The following is a 20,652-nucleotide window of genomic DNA, read 5'->3' as shown; positions in this document are numbered from 1 at the left end:
GAAATATCCGTATACATAGCTTATTAGAGAAATCCAGCTGCGGCTCGCCCACACGCAGTCTCTAAAGGGTCTTGTTATTTACCTCCGGTGAATGTCCCTCCTTTCTTCATCATTGTCTTTGTATTGTATGTTAAACACTCTTAACTGGTCTTGTGATATACTTTCGGTGAAAGAAGCTTCTTTTGAGATACTCCTTTCTTCATCATTGTCTTTGCCACAAGCCTTGACTTTATACTTTCATTACAACCTCTCAAACTGTGCGATGCAAGTTACTGTACTTAAACATGTGAAAGTATGCTCCACTAAAATGCTCATATGCTCTTTCTTGCACCAGTAATCAAATAAATGAAAAAATATATTTGTGATGAATTTGTGAACCTTGTTTATTTGGTGAAGCAAAAATCTTTTCTCCATCCAGTTTCTCAGCAAGTCAGCCAGAGAGATAGTTGAATGCCCTTTCCCAGTAGAACTCTCCTTCTATCCTGAATTTATCTGTCCCAGGGCCCCCTCCACTGTCCCTCATGTGCCAAATGGACACTGGTGTTTGAGTTTGTAGTTCCAGACAACGGCGGACACAATGACCGCACTGCCCTTATGTTGTTCCCTTATTGTCAATTGGATGTAGGGTGAGCGTGCACAAAACAAACTCCGGCACTCGACACTGGTGTTTGTTTTATTTAGAGGCAGTGAGGATTGTCAGTGACGGTTAATACCATAATTTCGTTCTCTTACCCCCACTCTTGAATCGAGGCAGCATGGCAAGTTAAAGATGCCATTATTATAGTACTGTTGTGAAATATGGGAGGGTTTTCTGGTGATATAATTACTGAAAATGGTATAGAATGTAAGTGGCAGTCTGGCCAAATGAATTCAGTCTTAAAACACATAAAAATCAAGAAGCAGTTAAAAGATTGATCACAATATTGTGTTTAGCGTCCATTTTATTTTGAAAAAATGACAAATCCATGAACATTTTACATACCACAAACTTTCTTCCAAAATATTATTTTCTAAATGTTTTAAATATCTTGTATCACGACTACGGAAGGAAGACTGGGGCACATCCTGGCAAATGTGGACAGAAGCTCTTTCACGGGCTGCAACGGACCACTGCATTCCTTCTGCCCTACAAAAACAGAACTGCAAACATACGTGACCAAAGACCCAGCACAGAATAAATCACATTCCAAAGCTGTCTATGTATATATACACATTTGACCTGTCAATTAAAATATGTATTTGTTTTTTATAGAAATAAATGTAAGAGGTTTACTATTCTAAACATAAATAGTCATGCTCCCACTAAGACACGAGCGCACTGTTTTTCTATGGCTGTACAAAGAAAGGCCTAGCTATATCTGTAAACTTGTTGGCATATTAAGCCAAACAACTTTCAGTGAATGTAAGAATTATTGGTAGTAGCAACTCTAAACCATGACCGCCATGTCTCAGCGAGAGACATCTAGTCAGCCAATGAGAATCTATCTTCCAGCAAATGAGAATCTATCTACCAGCAAATGCGAATCTATCTACCAGCAAGTGAGAATCTATCCACCAGCAAGTGAGAATCTATCTATCAGCAAATGAGAATCTATCTACCAGCAAATGAAATGAGAATCTATCTACCAGCAAATGAAATGAGAATCTATCTAAGGCAAATGAGAATCTATCTACCAGCAAATGAGAATCTATCTACCAGCAAATGCGAATCTATCTACCAGCAATCTACCAGCAAATGAAATGAGAATCTATCTAAGGCAAATGAGAATCTATCTACCAGCAAATGAGAATCTATCTACCAGCAAATGAGAATCTATCTACCAGCATATGCAAATCTATCTACCAGCAAATGAGAATCTATCTACCAGCAAATGCGAATCTATCTACCAGCAAGTAAGAATCTATCTACCAGCAAATGGGAATCTATCTACCAGCAAATGGGAATTTATCCACCCATTAAGCCTAAATCCACCCTGCGGTGCCTCTTGTTGTGTTCTCTCACCCTCTTGCGACCCCTCTGCTGGAACTCCCTCGATACTGAGCTACCTTCCACGTCTGATTTAAAATCCCAGCTGCAGTACCAAAGCTATTGAACAGATCGTTGTCCATCCACAACACCCTAGCTACTTCTAATTTCCATGTAAATTATTGTAACTATGTAAAACTCATGATGGGTGTAATAACATTGTCTGTGCATTACTAAGCACTCATGTCAACATTGCCAGTGCCTCCAAATGTACTTCGACAATGTGATGCTGTTTTATGCACCATCTGTTAAAGTACAAATCCTTACATCCCCAATAAATACAAATATAAAATACAAATGGATTTTCCTACCTGTGGTCTACTTCTTAAGTATTAGAGATATCACAGACTGAAACAGGCACGCAGACCGTCAAGATATATGTCAGCAATGTTATTTCATTCATATAAATCACTTTCTTACTTATATTGCTGCTGCTCAACTTAATGAACCATATAATTAGGTTCTGCATTTTAATAAATCTGACCCACATTGAACGATGTGTTCATGTTTATACATGTACAAAAACACCCAGCAAGAGATAGACTATGGATTACATATGGGATAATGTGCCCTCTCCTTTACATTATAAAGATATTGCAAGTTACCCAGGAGTTAAGTGATCTGTGAGAAGAACGAGGTCAAATGCCACATTCCTTGATAAAATCATGGAACTCTAAGGCGACATACAATATTCTTCTGATTTATGGCATAGGGTATTCCTTATAATACATTGCCACACCATCACTCTTCCCACACACCTCTTACATCTTTGTGGTCTTGCTTCTTCATGTGAAAGCAAGTGTAATTGCAACACGAAGAATAAAAACAGAATATGCAGTGTGAAATTAAACACACCAAAAAGCAGTTAGTAATTTATTGCAAAAACATATTAGAATCAGTTTAATGTAAATCAGATTAAAAACAGGCTGATGTTCAGAATGAGCGGTAACATGCCAAGAGATTCTTTATTTACTGTAATGAAATATGTGCAAAAAAATAAACATGTTGCCATATATTTCTTCTGGGTTGTTTTAGAAAAGACACAGACTGTAAGAAGAAATGCCAGTTCATTTTTTCATTGTATAAACTGCAGCTGCAATGATAGCATTCACCTTGAAATCTGACTGTGGCAGCAGGTTTTATATTACAACTCAACTTTAACAAGTTATTACAGATGAGCAGCTCAGTCATTTTCTTATTACAAGTGACTATAGATGTCATTACTTAACTGCAATAAGCAAATCAGAGGCAGGTTTTAATACTTTCATTGCAAGCTTACATGTATAATAGACCATAATGCCATCAAGGGACTCGAGTGACACACTGAACCATGAAGCTACAGACTGAGTGGTTGATAAGTATCCCTGGCATGGTTTTATGGGTCCATAATGCAATTGTTAGTCATTTTATATTTTTTATATTACAAGATTACTTTGTTGCAGTTAGCATCTGAATGTTCTTTTTTCAAACAGGAAATGTGCATTGAAATAAGAAAGTGAAGCACTGAGTTATATTTTTGGGTAATCTGCAGTAGAAAGAAGATATAATAATGAATTATGCAGTTCCCAGCGTTATAGTTTTTAGTAAGAATATGTTTTTTGGTGTTAAAAGGCATACATTTTGTCTAAAACAGTGAGGTGCTTTTGAAGTTGCTATCTGAGAGCTTGAGCAAGCAAGTTTACCTTTTGCAAAAAAGGATGCTAATTAAAAACAAGTATAGCAAAGCTAATAGGTCTTGCCTTCCAATGGTATTTCCCGATGGTTGGGCTATGCCAATATTTATTTACTGACTGTCAAAAAAAAAGCTGCTGCAGCATGATGACGTATGCAATCAAATGCATCGTCACGCATGCGCATGTATGTGTCATGGGCAGCAGCAATTTTTTTTTACTTTTAATTTAAACATTAATAAAAAAAACATGAGGAAATCTATCAATGAGAAAGAAGCGAGCAGTGGCAAATTATATCTGAAAAGCCTTCCAAAAAAGAAAAAAAAATTAAGACAAAAAATGGGGAGGGACGGAGAAGTAACAACGGATTGCTGGAGCAGTGGGAAGACTGCAAAGAGTAGCTTAATGTTGAATGAGATTTGTATGTTAGTAATCATTGTTGATAAAGAATTACCAGCAGTGGGTGGTGACTGCACCCTTCACAACAGATAATCCGCTAGTTAAATGCAGACAAAGGCACACGTCACAGCATGCACAAGTATAACGAAGTGAAAGTCTGATTTTGTTATATGTGATCATGCTTAAGGGTTTTAGCGTGCAACCCAAATGCATCACTGGATTTCTTGCTAATTTTTGTAAGAGCTTTTATAGTATCAAACCTATCCAAACATGAATCCAGAAACTATAAGAAAGTGAGCCTTTTATAGTTCAATAGAAATTATTGACGCTTGTTTTGGTGGCAGCCCTTCCTGGACAGACGATATGACTAACTCATGAAATGCGACAATTTCTTAAGATTTTACACATCAACATGGGTCTTCTCTGCAGGACATCAAGTAAGTCTTAGACAAGGAGGGGGCCTAATGTTCTCAGCTCTGACAAGACCCAACCTCTCACCAGAAAATATTCTGTTTGAGATGCTTGCAACCATATATAGCTTTACAAGTCCGTATTCACCACATCAAAGTCACTTTATTTTGACAATCGTTTCAGTCAAAAAAGAGCACAGGCCAAACAAAGATCTTACGCATTAATACATCAAACTTTTCAATTGCACATGGAATCGGACAAGGGACACTTTGTCTAGTAGGGTTGGTCAAGTGAAAGTGTTTGGAAATATAACAGCGTCCCAGATCACTAATGGCAAAGAGAATCGAGCACGAATTGAATAAATGAAGCAGTGAATGGGGACTAGTGTAGATATTCTGGTTGAAACATAGAGAAGGAACTAGCAGGAAGCACCTAGCAGCCGTGCATGAAGAAGGACTGCAGCAGCAGAAGAAAGGGGTCCCGAGTTTACCGCATTTTAAACACCATTCGAAAGAGGAGCCCCTTGACTTGCTCTTGGCATTTCAGCTGTTAGGAAAACACTGAAAATTAAGAATGTAAATGCTCAAGCACTGCAAAGTATATACAGCATGCACTTCGTGTCATGTTCTTTTAAAATATTCCGTTGTTGGGAAGTTTTTAATAATATCATGACTATTTACTAAAATATACAATGAATGTTAAATAACTATCAACGTATATTTTATTGAAAATTGCAGTTTAATCATAATGTTATTTGATTTTATTGTACATCTTTTAAATGGACCTGCAGTGTGTTCATTCCAAGATGGTGTATCTTGTAATGTCCTTCTTTAGTGTTTCCATTGTAGCAATGAAGGCAAATAAATACTATCTTCAAGAAAGTGGTAGCAGCATCCTAAGAGGAGGGGTGGGGGGGGCGGCATGATCAGGACGATGGGTGCATAAGCAATGGAGTGGCATGGTGGGGTGGCGGTTGTGCAATGCATAAATGCATTTAAAAAATGAAGAGTGAGATAACGATGGACAGGAGCTGCCATGCACGAGCATGAGAAGAGCAACATGGAGAACAGAGGCGGAAAGGGCACATGGGGGAGAGAAGTAGAAAGAACATGCATGGACCCAAAAGATAAAAGCAGTTTTCTGATATGGAGCTGTGGAATTATTGAATTCGGCCAATCAAAAGGGCGATAAAGGAGGTATGCTTTAGGTGAGGGCTAAACGCAAGAAGAAGGCAAGCCATAGAATAAGAAGCAAGTAAATGAGTAGCAATTAAATCAACCAATGGTAAACAGTAGCCGTACATTAAACCCACTGTAAGTTTTGGTATGGTCTACAAGAAGTCCTTAACAACTAAAAGCTCTCTGTACAGCAAGACCTAAAAAGGCAATGGTAAAGCCCACAAAGTGGCACTGGGCTATCATTATTAAACGGCCCTGTCGAGCTTGGAACCAAATTATATGGACGGATGAAGTAAGACTGAGGGGGTCATCTAGAGTTTGGTGGAACAGATGAGCCCCAAACAACTGTTGACTCACCGATCCTCCCATACCTGCAGATTTCCAACATCATTTAGAGGTAAGTGAAATGGCAGATTTCTGGAGGTGGTGCCTCAACTTCTCTGCCATTAGAATCCTTTGACCTGGTGGCCTGTCCAATCCTGGGCTGCCTGAAAACAGTGGTCGTTGCCTTGCCTATTTAGGGCATGCAACGCTAACTAGACTTCTAGAAGAACTCAATGGGTCTCAACACAGCAGCATTCACAATAACACATTGCCATATTGCGTTAGAGCTTTCATTTTCATACGCACATGTATAGCAATCATGTAGGCTATAAATGTTACTCTACTAATTAAAGCAAAACCAAAACAATATTTAAAAAAATTTAAAGAAAAATTCGACCTAGCCGTAATGTGTTTTGAGTCTTCAACAATAAAGGGCAACGTCTTCAGTCTAATTGAAACTGATTAATTTTAATTGTGAAGTAACTTTTGATACGTGGGGATTCTAGAATAAGAATACATTTTAATACACAATACAGGTGAAAAACGAAACATTTTAAATAAAATGTTAGAATTTTGCCATTTCGCTTAACATCAGGGTTAAGGAGTGTCGAAATACTGGTTAGCAGATATTCAATGCTAAATGTCTGCTGCGCAACTTCAACAAATTCAAGTAAAATATTTGCAGGGCTTGTGTTGGGGACATCATATGGAATGTTTTTTCTTTGTACTACATACTGTAGATTGTTATTTCCTTTCTATTATATTTAATTCCCAGAATACTGAAATTGTTGGTCAGTGGAATAGCACACCAACATGAAATAACAACAATCAGGTAATCTTTTGATAATCCTCGATCCACTTCTCCAAAATGAAAGGGCGCCTCAATAACAGGACTATAGTTCTGGATCTGTGGAGAGAAATAGAAATTGAGATCAGAGGGATAAGACAACATTATTAACAAGTCCATCCCAAATAGAGTCAAAGGATCGCAATATTCCAACACCCGTACCAGCCTAATGATTAACATGCGCTCCATTCAACAAACAAAGGAAGCACATCAGTTTCAATGAAAGCACAAATTCATTGCAAAATGTAAAAAAAACTAATTTGTTGTTCTTTAATGTAATTGGTGGACACACAAAGATGATTAAGAAATATCCACCTACTAGTAACATTTTTATAAAAACTAAGGCCCGCTTTACGAGTTGTGTTATTTCACTAGAGTAGTAACTTCGGGTAAAATAATGCAAATCACAATACGAGGGTTTCAGGGCCTGGAATTGTCACGGCCGAAATCTCTGGCCCCGATAATTCTGGCCAGTGAGTCCAGGGCTGGTTCCTCTTTGAGGGTGTTGGGTCGTTGCCTCCCTATATTTGTGGTCCCACTGCCTCTATTTGTGGCCCCCCCATACCCAGTATAAAAGTAATAAATTAAACATTTTGTTTTCTGGCCGCAGTGGTCAGCTTTTCAGCCATGGGCCAGTTTCTTTAAGGTCCTTCCTGAATCCTTAGTGAGGGCGGTGGGTAGGGCGGGCCTTCAACACGCGCACAGTAAACAACATGATCAAAGGCAGACAGTCACTCACTCAAGTGCAAATGTCGGGTTGCTGCAGAAGGCAGCTGTCCCGACCCGACATGCGCACTTGAGGTCTTTCTCGCCTGTTCAATTAGTGAACCGGGCGACTCCCAGCTGCAGCCCCCAGTCTCCAAATGAGCGCTAACTTCGCCTGCTCAAGCCAATCCTGACACTGCTCTCATGCTGTGCACAGCAAGAGAGCAGTGTCAGGATTGACTCAAGAGACGCGTTAGTAGGTATCTCTGAGTCTCTAGTGCACAGCGCGGGGGTGGAAGGGTTCCTTTCAAGCTCACGAAGTTTGCAACCAATCACTGTATATCTTTATTATGAAGCCATGCAGGGATTGGCCCTTACTCCTGTTGCCGTGCTGGAGTCTCAGTCTTCCTGCCATTTACCGCCAGGACCATCCAGCAGTACACCATTATCCTGGCAAACAGTCAGAGTGCAGACACGTCAGGATCTCTGAGGCAAGTCACAAGAGGTATTTATTCCTTCTTCTGACCATTACTTCGCTAATAAATAACCCCGGACTGACTCTGTCTTGCATGTCCTAAGTTCCGGCCCGGGTCCCTGGCCTCAGCGCAAGACAACACTTGGACTCCCTCCAACTTGATGTCACTTTGAAGCCGGCGGCAACGGTGTAAAAATAAAAAAATATGAGGTAAATATAATTACAAAATAAAAGTTTAGCGGCTGATTGCGAGTCAAGTTTTTTATCTGTTTTCTCATAGTAAGAATTTAATTGATACTGTTCAGATCATGGAAATTATTTGTTGAACCACCATTTGACGGACTTACTGCTGGTGAAGTAAGCACATGCCCTCACACCTAACTTGCTTTTCACATGCTTGGCAGGGGTGCGGTCAACCGTGTGCTGTTAAGCTGTTTACCTTTTCCAAGTCCTAGTTGGGTGTGTTTGTAAGGTGTAGGCCAAGACTGGTGTAGGTTCTTGCTGCTCTCTCTACTGGTGAACAAATATTACCCTGTTAATGGTTTGCTGCCTGATTTTACCTTTGGGACACCCTTTTAGGGCCAGAATAAGGACAAAACAGAGGAAGCAAGCGGAGCTGTCTGCATTCGGAGTCATAGAGGAGAGTCATGACTCGAGAGGCATTTATTACTCCAGCCTTCCTCTGACCATTACTTCACTCTTCACCTCTGACTGACTCTGTCTTGCACGTCCCACCATGCCATGCTCAGGGCCAGGTCCCTGATTTCACCAGAATCAGACTTGAAGTCGCTTTAAACCCGCGGCAGCAGCAGTGTAAAACAAGCATTGGCATAGCCAATAGGTCTCGCCTTTGGGACCAATAATTGTGTTGCCATGTTGTGATAAGAGTAATTGGAAAACGATCTGTCAAAAGGTTGGGATCTCCTTTATAGGGGAGTCTACAGTTACAACAGTCATTAATTCTATACCAATTAAACAATATACCCAGGACAAAAAGACATTCTATATCAATTTGGCAGCAATGCATCTCTGTTTGTAGGACTTTGCCTATAAATGTGGCTACCCCTCTATGGGCTGCACTCACTGAAGAGAGACATTCAAACCGTGACAATTTGTTAAACATGGTAAAAGTTGACAGACTACATATGAGGATGTGAGTGTACTGCAGAAAAGTAATAGCCGGATTATGAGGGGGTTGCAGTAGAAGAGGCTGATATGGGGCAAGAGCGAAGATCAGGGAACAGAGAGGACGTGAGAGCCATGTAACGTGTGCCAAGTAGCTCAAACACAGCGCTCTTTAATTAGGAGACTCCCCTTTTCCCAATCAAATTTGTTACTAATTATCATCCTCCTGTAAGCCGGTTTCAAAGCTCTACGTCTACGAAGGACCTTTTACGAGGCATGTAGCGCTTTCTAACTCCCAAACTAATGAATGCATCCTAGGGTCACAGGAGTTTTGTAGGTGTTCCTATATATTGAAATGTATGGAAGGGACAAAGTGAATAGAAACCAGAAAGAAAAACTGGGGGGCGCAGACCGGTGCAGTGAGAAGTGGAGCAGAAGGAAGAAGGGTCGTAAAGGTGGTGTGGAGATAGAGCCGAGGAGAGGAATGAGCTGGAGGCTCACAGGGAAAGATGCCAAAAATGAGTAAAGAAGAAATGAGTGTACCACATATTCAAAACGGATCACATTAATGGGGCAATGGGACAATGAAGGGCAGGATGTGTGACCAGCTATTATTCTGCATATTCATGGGAGTTGCTCTGGAACTTGGCAAAATGTGGCGACGCTCACTAGCATATGAGGCTTCTGTTTACACTCCCACCAGCAGAAATATCAGAAATAGTGACTATGGTTACCTCACTGTAAGACATTCCAAAGGCCATAATGCACTATTGGGTAGAGTTTTTGAGCTGGTTTGTGTTGCCATGTCATAAACGACGAGTAAATGCCACCACCATGCCAGGTCGGTGGCGAAAGTGAAAGTGCCACGTTTGTAACAAAAGTGCACCAGGGCCAGCTCGAGCTCTATCTGTTTCCTATTAACGCAAACGCAAGACACGGGCGCGATAATTGGAAGCAGATGGCGCTGATGCTCGCTCCCGAGCGCCCTAGACCAGGGGAGAAAGAAGGCGGGACATTCACCAGCCTTGGCCCAATTGCGAGCTGTCTTTCTTAGAAAGACGCATGCAAAGGCCAATAGCAGGAGATTTTTAAAAAAGCACACGCAGAAGCGTGTGTTTCGAGTATGAAAGCCCTTACTAAAAGCCTCGCAGTGAAGCGCATGCGCGCTGGCTCTGGCGAGACCTAAAAAATAACTGAGGCACTTCAAGAATATGCACCCTCTGCCCAGCCGCCACCAACTCACTGCTTCAACACTCAGAGATATTGGTTTTGATTAAGGTGCAAGAACGGGACATAAGGAGGGGTGGAGTGCATTTAGTAAAGGAATAGAAACACATACTTGATATTTCAAAGCAGCTTAACTGAGCCCTGTTGATGAGAGGCAGAAATAAAATTCCATTATTCAATAATATACTGTAATGCTTTGGCACTCTTCTCTCACCCCTTCACTGCTCCTGTCAAACCTCTGAATCTTTATTTTTCTGCAACCTCCTAGAAATGTCACAGCCACCTCTCTCCCCCACCCCCTCCCTCCCATGTGGCCCTCTTTCTGAGCCTAAAATGTCCCATGTCTCCTTGCACATTCCCACATTGGCTTGAAAGAATGAGTCCAAGTCACCTGCAGGAGGGTTTGGTTGCAGTGACATGTGTAACTCTATCTTGTTGCATGATATATTAAACACCCCCCAAAAATAAGCAAAGTAGAAATGAACTGCCTTTTATTGGTTGGTTGATTGTTTTAGTCCACTCACACACTACCAAACATTAGGCCTCGGATTGCTGTTCCCCTGCCCATACACAATTAAGTATTAATCACGAACAAACATATTGCAAGTTGGCCAAGTTTTTTCATAGATTTACAAAAGATCTCTGGATGCTGTAACACCACCGTGTTCTGAAATCTCAACCATGCAATTACCCCCATATTCTGCATTCTGCTGTTTTACTCTATAGGTCAATTGAAATTGGCACACCCTGAATCAATCTTCTACATAATCCCAATTTGAATTGCCACAATTACTTTTTTGTGCAAAAACCCAAGATTACAAGTAGCTCTCCAGGTTTTAGGGTTATAGCTTGTCTCTTTATTGATGTCATAACTACCCTTGCACAATCGCCTTATTAACCTTCTTGCTTTCTCAGATTTGCTTGAAAATGCACTATGTTCCCAATATTTTTTAAAACATTTCTCCAAATCCTCCCTATGACTGCCAGGCTCGCACGCTACCTTCACTCGCTTCATTTCACTCATCCCGAACGTTTACACCCCACCACCATCAAATGTTACCAACCATCACTGCCGGCCACACCTGGCATCTCAAAGAGGCTGCAGCAACCAGCATTCCACAGCCCTGCCTGTTGTAGTCCAAGGGGAGTAGTTAAAGCACCCACGGTCAGGCCCAAGGGTGCCTGTCACCCCAGCCCCCATTTAACAACCCCATCTGCAGTCCCGCTAAGAGCAAGTGGAACATTTCAGCATTTTTCTCACTGAAATGGAGAAACACAGTACACTAGTTGGAATAGTACCCAGTAAATCCGGATGTGAGCAGTTCTTACAAAATTCGGGGGGGGGGGGGGGGGGGTGACTCGTAATGGCTGGGATATGCAGTGGAGCTATTGCCCATAAATTGAATTCCGGCCCACTAGCACCTCAGCTGCAAACTCTAGCCATATCGTAATGAGGCCTTTAATATTTTAAGACTGCTTAATAATTAAATTGGAAAATCTCTCAAACGAAGTTTCTAGAAAATGACTGTAAATAGTTTATTCTTAAAAACAATGTATCTGTAACCTTAAATAAAACATGATGGGACTGAAAGGCCTCTTACAGGAGGGTGTAGGGATTCTCACAAAAGAAACTCTTGAACATTTATTATAAATAGTGAATTTAAAGTAAATGAAGTCATTAATTTTACTCAAAGCTGTATAAAATTCCAACACACTGCCGCTCTACAATTACTGCTAATTTCAACAACTTGCAAAAAAACATACACTGGCATTTTCAGTAGTGCCCAAACAAGCAAATTCCATTGTCTACCAATCAACATATATTAATGGTGTACGTGGTGCCCCACCGAGCAAATTGTGCTGGTTTCCATGATCTCTCAATAAGATGATAGTTCATGTTTCCAGGGTGCTTATTAGAACATATTGCCAATGTCCAAGGTTCCTTAACAATTTGATGTTGCAGTGGCGGCTGGTATTTGAAGGCAGTGGGGAGTGGAGGAGGGAATGAAATAAAAATAAAAAAATACGCACCTACATGTCTGCCACCCGCCGTCGCCGCTGTCTTCTCTCAGTCCTCTTCCTGATTCCAGGGCAGAAAGTAGGAAGCAAAGTGTACCCGGCTCCCAGCCTCCTGATTCCCAATCACAACGCTGCAATGCAGCGTTGTGGTTGGTCTGAGCGCCGTGGTTCGGCGGTCATGCTGCAAACACAATGGTCCCTCACAAGGACAATGGGAGAGAAGAAATAAATATAGACATTCAATGAGATCTATATTGCGCTGTCCAGCCGGACAGGAATACCTTTAATATTACGGAATTCGTGGTTCGGCCCTCAGCAGAGAATGGGAGGCTGGGCATGTTCTCTATGCAGGCTGTAATGCAGCTTGCATGGAGAACATGCAAAGTGCGCATGAATGTGTGGCCGGCCACAGAGGGCCGGCCAAAAATGTATTAGCACTTTAGGGAGTGCAAACACTCTTCCACTCCCCTGTCAGTAGAGGAGCCCCGCCCAGTCCCGCCCACAAAGCTGCCGCAACAAGAAACCTTAGAGTTATTATCTTTTTGTTTTTCCTTTAATGACACTGCCTAAAAGCAGTGGGGCGACGCTCCTCCGCCTTAGCAGAGAAGCCGCCACTGTGATATTGTGACACTGTGAGGGTCTGACAATAAGTCTGCGGCCTCAAACACAGAGCCCTAGTTGGCCAGCACTCTCACCTCAAGAATTTATCACTTTAAATAAAGGGCTAACATTGAAGGGTAATTAAAGTGGAATTTTTACATTTTATCATGCGTTTCCACATTGGAATATATACATCGATATGGACGTATTTAGAAAGCCATACCGGCTTTTCAGCTTCATTGATTTCATACCAATGCTAACAATAACGTCAAAATGTAAAGGCTGTGTCACTTCACTCGACCTTAGGTGAAGGCATCTCAAAGATGTCTAGTAAACAAAATACTTTTTTGTCCAGTTTGGGTCTTGTTATGTTAGCAGTGAATGGCAGCCATCTTGGGATCTGTCCTCACAGGTCTGCAGGTGTTGGCCTCCTGCAAAACAGCCGTTTGAAAGTACTTTGGGAATACTCCCGATTTAGAGCAATGCAGTGACAAGGCCTCCCCTCTCGCATCCCAAGTTACTAGTGCCCCTTGTATCAGTAACTTTTGGGGGCACGGGTAGGTGGTGAATACCACAACTATTACCAAACCACTCACAGTGAGCCTCCTTGGACTCAACAATCAAAACCACAGGGGTAAGCCCCCTCTGCCAACTGTGGTCACATAATAACTGCCTTACACCTGGATTTACCCTGGCACTCTCAATACAGGCTACGAGGCCAGATTCAACTGAAATAAATCATGTTATTCTTTAAACAATATGTTCCTTCCATATACGTCACCAGTCTTTGGTTCCTCACTTGCATTTGGCTTCACTTGAAGGCTGGTCTGTGCCATTTACCTAAAATTAAGTGGTATATCTACGAAGAAATCACTTAGTAGGAGATTGTACAAAGACCTCCAGCGTACTAGAAAGTGCTTACATCACATATTCTTTATATCATCTCATAGACAAATTCAGGTATGTATGCTCTTTATAAGTAATCTGGACATAGTCGTACCACAGAGGAGTCATGCCTTTACACTGAAGCAGACAAGATATAGGGTGCCCTGTGCAATGCAGATGGTGCCATGTGCACTGCATAGAGAATATTTTGGCCCAGGTGTACTACTGCTAAGTGGCGCTTCGCGACTTTAAGTGGTGCAAACAGCAGCAACTATCAACTTAAGTGCACAAGCGGAATTTCTGCACCTAGAACAGGAGACATTTACACTGGATAGCACCAAATGCCTGCTTATTATGTAATGCGGGGTAAAAGGAGGGATGAGTTGTCCTAACAACATTAAGATTCCACATAAACCTATTATCTACTAAAATGACATGTCCTGGCTAAGCTTAGAATCCTAGAACCAAATGAAATCAGGCATAAACAATGGCTAAGTGGAAAATAGTGTGATATTTCCAAATGTAGGAGGTGTAATTTCCACAAAGTTAGACATTTTAAGCAGGTTACACATGGACGGTTGCCTACAGGGGCATATTTGTATTGAAGGTTGTATGTCCTGAGTGCAGCTTTCACGTGAGACCTTTCGCACTTTTATTTTAGTGAATGGCACTTTACTCTTGCACATAAATTCCATTTTTATTATAGTGAAGGTGGCTAATGGCAATGTTGGTGCTGACTCCTTGAAATCGATACTGCACAATTATTTTCACATAAAGCAGTGCAGCGCTGTAGAATTTCAAATGGCGCTGACCCATTTTTAGTAAATCAGGGCCTTTGTTTGCTTGGGTTACCTGTTCTTTAGAACCACTGTAACCCACGATGGTGATGACCTTTGCTAGCTCCCAGTCAGGTCCCACGTCCCTGTTCTGTGTGTGTACTGGTTTTTGTTGTCTTCCTTTTGCCTTTGTTAGTTGTATTATCATGTCATCTGAGAAAGGTTCACATTTTATGTCCCAGCCAGAAGTTTAAGATCGGCCAATGCAAAACTTCCAACAGCCCCCAGGACCAGGTTAAAGATAAGAGGAGCGCGGTCGGTCTCAGCGCTTGCAGCTAAGGCCTGGAATCAGCTTGCCCTCTCTCTGAAACAAAAATAAAATAAAACCTTTTTTGAAAGTATCTTAAGCCCTGACTTTTCTCTCAGGCATCATCTGGCACTTTCTTTTGTCTGGGTTCACGGTACTGAAGTGTGGATTTTAGAGGCGGTTGTCACGCATTACAAGTATTAAACAAGATAACATATTGAATTGCCCAGTCTTGAACGCCTTCTTGTACATATTTGGGTTTATTTTTATCATGGACTGGTGTTCTGTAGTTCATTGTAAATTGCACTATGTTAGAAATGTAATAAATTGTTTAACAAAAGAGTGTATACCTGCACTACAAAACATACTTTTTAAATTTGTGTTTTTCTATATTCCCCTCGTCTTGCAGGTCAGGTAATAGAACCTACAGTACAACATTTAGGGCCTCATTACGATGTCAGTCGGTAAGCCTCCATCCGCTCGTTGGAGGCTTACCAACCGACACCGTTGGTTCACAGTTCGACGGCCAAATTTCAATGTCGGTGGTCAGAGTGTAAACCGGTCGGTCAATCCGACTGTGTTCCGATGCGCTCAAGGAGCCCATCGGCCTGTCGGAAACATATCATAATCCCTCTGTCGGGATTGTGATGTTGGTTTCCGACAGCCTTTCCATGTCGGCCTTTACTAGATTGAAAGGCTATTGGAAAGTAACTTTATGGGCCCCTAGCAGGGCCCCCATCCTTCTGCGGCCTACGGTTGTGGGTCCAGGAGGCACCTATGGTTTCCGCCCGCAGCATAGGCTCCCATTAAGAAATTAGAGTTTGCGACCGCACCATGTGAGTTAACTTCGTAATAGGCTGTGCGGACCCACCAACCTATGGTCGGTTGGTTCTCACACAGAAACGGTGTCCCGACATTGTAATAGAGCTCTAAGTGTAGGTCTATGAATGAAATGCCTGCAAGACATGGGGTGGCGTGTGAGTACCGTGTAGGTGGTTTGGGTGGCCAAAGGGAGGTGCTTCTGTTTCAGTCTGAATAAAAATATGTGCTTGTGTAAAACATGCTGCCATTTTGTGTACGTTTCAGGTGTTTTCAACATTTTGGAAACCCCTTCACATTATTAGTTTTCGTCTTTCTCAGCACACCAGGGGACAGACACCCTACTTCTATCAGAAATAGTTTTTGTGATTAAAAAACAAAACACATTAAGATGAGGCTGACTCCATAGTAGGCTAGCTTTGCTAGGCCACGGTGGTCTGGACTTTTTCACGAGTTTGCTTAAACGCAGCCGAAAGCAAACAGCAGGGTTTGAATGGAGATGTGTGTCCGTCTGTCCACAGCTTTTGTGCCTTCAGTTTGAGTTGTGAACTCTGAGAGCTCCCACCCCTTCATTAAACGCTGGTTTCCTTCTCTTTCTTTGCTTTGCCTCCAGGCCTCTCGGCTCCCTCCGCCTTGGCAGGCCTTGGAGGTGTTTTTCTTCCTGCCACCTATAGACATTCCCATGGGCGCGAGCGGGCGCTGTGCTGACAGACCTGTGCGGCCGGAGATGCACTGATAGCAGAGGGGTCACCGCAGAACTCGCGGGCTTCCAGGAACTGAGATCCCGCAAACCCAAGGAGAAGGGCGAGGATATGGGAACACGTGCAGTAATGTGCAGTAGGGGCCTGTGTGTGGTGGGTGTTTTTTTTCTTGAAAATGAATGTTTTTTTATTCGCGTGTTCGGGGGAATGTTTCCTTTCCCTTCCCAGTGCTACATGTGTGCTCTAGTTGCATGTAGTGGCCGCCGGCACTCTTTTTTGCCCCCAGGACTCTTTTTTGCCCCAGGACTTGTTTTCCTTCATGAAATTGTGGTCCAGAGCAAGAGAAAGCTGAGAAGGGAGGAGAGTACAGTGGAGGTAGAAAGAGGCAGGAGTTGTAATCAGTACTCAAGCAGCCTCGTATTTGGCAAAGCCTGAATTCGGCAGCTCTGGCGCTTGGCTCCTCAGATGTTTTTTTGTGCCCATTCATGTAATTATGTACTTATTTATTTACAAATGAAGCATTGCCTTTCATCCTATGCACATTACACTTGAGGCACGTGCGTTCCTCGAATTCAGAGTGTAGCAGTACTCCCTAAAAATCTAAAAAAGAAAAAAAAAGGTATACCGCAAGAGGTGACTTTTTCAGTACAGACCAAGGGGCCATTTTTAATAAGGAGTCCCACATTTGAAAACTAGATTGGCTATTTGTTAGGTTTGTGCTTTTTATTCATTTATTTTGTTTAAAATCATTATACTTACCACATTCATTCAGAAGCCATGCAACATCCATCGTTGCCATCCGATATGCCTCACTTCTCAATTTTGCCATGTGAGTGATGGGGGCAGGGCAGTTACCTGAGCAAAAACTGTTGATTGTGACACTATTGACATAATAAAATATTAGTACTCATGGGACCTTAAATTTGGTTCAATAACACAGTTTTGAGGTTTTGTTAACATTGAGGCTGAAGCAGTAGTGGATGGTGTTGTCGAAGAGTGGTGCGGCGGGGTAAGAGGTCAGGGGATGAAAGATGACAAATTACAAAAAAAAAAAAAAGCACTTGCCTGCAGGCGGCCATGTCGTGCTCTTCTGCTCCTCTCCTCTGCAGGCACAGACACCCAGACTCCACTGCGGCCAATCCTGACGCTGCTCTCATACTGCTGGAAGCAGAGTCAGGATTGGCCTGAGCGCTCTGGATTTGCCCTCGCAGTGAGACTAGGAGCCTCTGCCTGCTTCGTGCGTCGTGGAGACTGCTTCAGCGCGCATGACGATGATTTGGCTGTCCTGAGACAGTCGACCAAACACTCATGCGCACTGATCACAGTGCACTTACCGCTCCTCCTGCAGCCTGCCATCCCCATGGCCCCGCCCCCAAATAGTCGGAAGGAAAGGGGAAATATAACATTTATTATTGTTTTATTTTTATTTTCCTGAAGTTTTGAGGCAGCTGGCAATGGAGGCAAGGCTCCTCCGCCACAGCGGAGGAGCCGCCGCAGGGCAGAAGGCAGAACGGTTTGCGTTTTTTATTAAGTTAAGTTCATAATTTAGAGAATGATGTAATTCCTGAGAAATATGCAAAATAATTCATACTTTGGCACCATTTCTGTGAAACAACACCTCCTCTGCTCTTTCTTTTCTTTCTCTGAAAAAAATCACAATAATGTTTATTTGTAAAACTGTGCGCTAAAGGAAAGTATATTTTTTGCGAGATGAGTAAAGTTGCACCTTGAAATAAAAGTAAATGTCTGTCCTTCTTATCTCCTAATAATGACAAAAGAATGCTCAAGATATGTTATTTTACATCTGGACAAGCGCACTGGTGGGTAAAAAAAAATCAGAAATGGCCCCCTCTGCCACGTGGACCAAAAGAGAGAAAGGGAACTGCAACCAGTATTACACCAGTTCACACAAAAGATGCTTTGTTGTATTTGCTTCGGTTTGTAGTAGTTGTAAAAAATAGGTAATGATTTCAGACCTAAAGTATCACTTTCAGTCACTACGTACAAACGTTTGTTTTGCCCTGCATTTGTGCCATGTGATGAACTGTCGAAAAAAAAGCCCTGAAGGCATTATTTTTCTTGGGGCAATTATGCCCTTAATTCACATTAATATTAATAGCACTTATAATGGGAAGTATTGTGTGACTGCTAATTATGTGGCGATGGGGAAACAATGTAGTTTCAATTCAAGGCTGCATGGCACCCTAAGGTCCTCGACACGAGTGAGTTTACAATACGAGTTGGGCATAAACACAGTATTCCCAGCCATGCAGAAATACTCTTTGTTTTTTTAGGAGAAATTATTGAAAAGAAAAAGGTCTGGAAGTGCATAATGGAATTTGGAAAATGGTTTGGTAGCAGCAGTCTTTTAATGTTATTCCCCGTTTTAAAGGGAGCATATATGGGTTAATTTACAGTCCTCTGTAATCCACCTTTATAGCGGGAAGCCTTACTGTGTTATTTTTACCATGGGACAAGAAATACAGGCCAAAGGGTATCTGCCTGAAATTCATTGCAAAGCTTGACATTTTCAAAACATTAACAGAATATAATCAGAACTAATAGGATGAAGAAGAAGGGTAAGAAGAAGAATTAAAGAGAATTAGCAAATAGAGGCCGTGATTTAAAATCTGTCTTCTCCCTGCAATTAGTTTTTTTTATTTAATTTAAGCTATTTTTTTTTATTCTAGCTTTGCCGAAATGTAACTTTGCTTTTTTAGCTAGGTATCTAAAAGCCTCTTTCTATAAACTTGATATTGAACAGTGTGAAATAAGGACATTTTTTAGTTCTGCCTTGCATGCTGCTCTCTCTTCCTTCACTTATCAATTAAGTCATATCCTAAATGCGACATCACTACAACTCGTATCATAACGTGACATCATGATGATGCAATCAAACAGTGATGGTGGCTGGAAATACATTATTTCGATATGTAACTTTTAATTCTGCACCGCGAACCAAGATGTAGCCTATGGAGGAAAAGAGCTGATGTATTTGGAAGCTTTAGGTGATCCCAGTCAGTGCTTTAAATGGGCCGGTACTGTCTGGTACGGAGTACAGGTACTTCCCAAAAGAAATGCTGTACTTTTAATTGGAGAGTACCGGCACTTCTCAGAAACAAGCAGGTACTCTGGTACACAGTACCTGCACTTCTATTTTTCCATTTCAAGCACTGATCCCAGTACTTTCAAAGGACTGTAGTCTCCTTTCAAGCAAAACCTTGTCATTGGGTGCCAACATAAACCCCCCTTTTTCAATTCCTTTACCACCTGACTCTCTTCTACAACCCCTTCTTTCTTTCCGGATCCTTTCTCTATAGAGTATGGATATGCCTGTATCCTTAACTCATTTGTGTGGCCCTCCCCTGTGGTTTGCACTAATTCCACGATTTCACATACAAACATTCTCAAATACTCGGAGAAAGCAGAGGAAGCAGAGATCAAGCATATATCAGAAGCTGATTTTAAGTTTAGGGGTACTTACCCTCCCAGGAGTGTAAGTCCCTTCTTTTAAAAAACCTTGAGGTGGCTATCTAAGAGTATGTCTGATTGGATTCCTTTGAGGGAGACATTTGCTGCTGGGGAATATGAGTACAGGATTGGCCTGTGGTAAATTGACAACATCAGGGATGAGGAGGCTGATTCTACGGCGTGCAAACAAGATCACTTTCATTGGCCCCGCTGGTAGCCTTCCTGTCTTGTGTAGAACTGTATGGATGCAAGTAAGCTGGTTGGTATTCAGGTAGTTTACTGACATCATTAAGACCGGAGTTGACTTGGAAGCCAAGTAAAATGTGGTGCAGAATCTGAGGGATGCCTAGATGGGTGTGTCTGAAATGGTGAGGTGTAATTGAGCTGCCCAGGGGTTCATACTTCGGTCAAAGTCCAGGTAAACATCTGGGGCAGAATTAATAATATTTTGAAGTTGGTTTTGCATCACAAAAGTCACACAAACCAATGCAAAGTTTGATTTGGGATTTACTTTCCAGCGCAAATCGGCGTTTGTGGAGGAAAAAACCCTAAGGTAACGCAATTAGTGGTAGAATTGCTTTGCGCTCTGCATCAAGTGGGCGTACCATGGTTGATACACGGCGTACCTATGTGATCACCCATGGTTTTTGACACTGAGCACTAGCTACTAACATTTATAGATAGGGC

General features: G+C 41.9%; 1 long non-coding RNA gene across 1 annotated transcript in view; it reads right to left on the bottom strand.

Annotated features, from left to right (window-relative positions):
• Positions 1 to 2,886: 2,886 nt before the first annotated feature.
• Positions 2,887 to 20,652, bottom strand: part of LOC146856542 (uncharacterized) — a 33,132-nt gene continuing 15,366 nt past the window's right edge. The window contains exon 2 of the long non-coding RNA XR_014981509.1: positions 2,887 to 6,915. This is a non-coding gene — a long non-coding RNA (uncharacterized LOC146856542). The remainder of the gene's footprint in view (positions 6,916 to 20,652) is intronic.

Source organism: Triturus cristatus, chromosome 4_1 (genome assembly GCF_964204655.1).
Source record: "Triturus cristatus chromosome 4_1, aTriCri1.1, whole genome shotgun sequence".
In the NCBI taxonomy this organism is placed as follows: domain Eukaryota; kingdom Metazoa; phylum Chordata; class Amphibia; order Caudata; family Salamandridae; genus Triturus; species Triturus cristatus.
The sequence above is the reverse complement of the archived record's forward strand: the minus strand, read 5'-3'. Positions and strand labels throughout refer to the sequence as shown.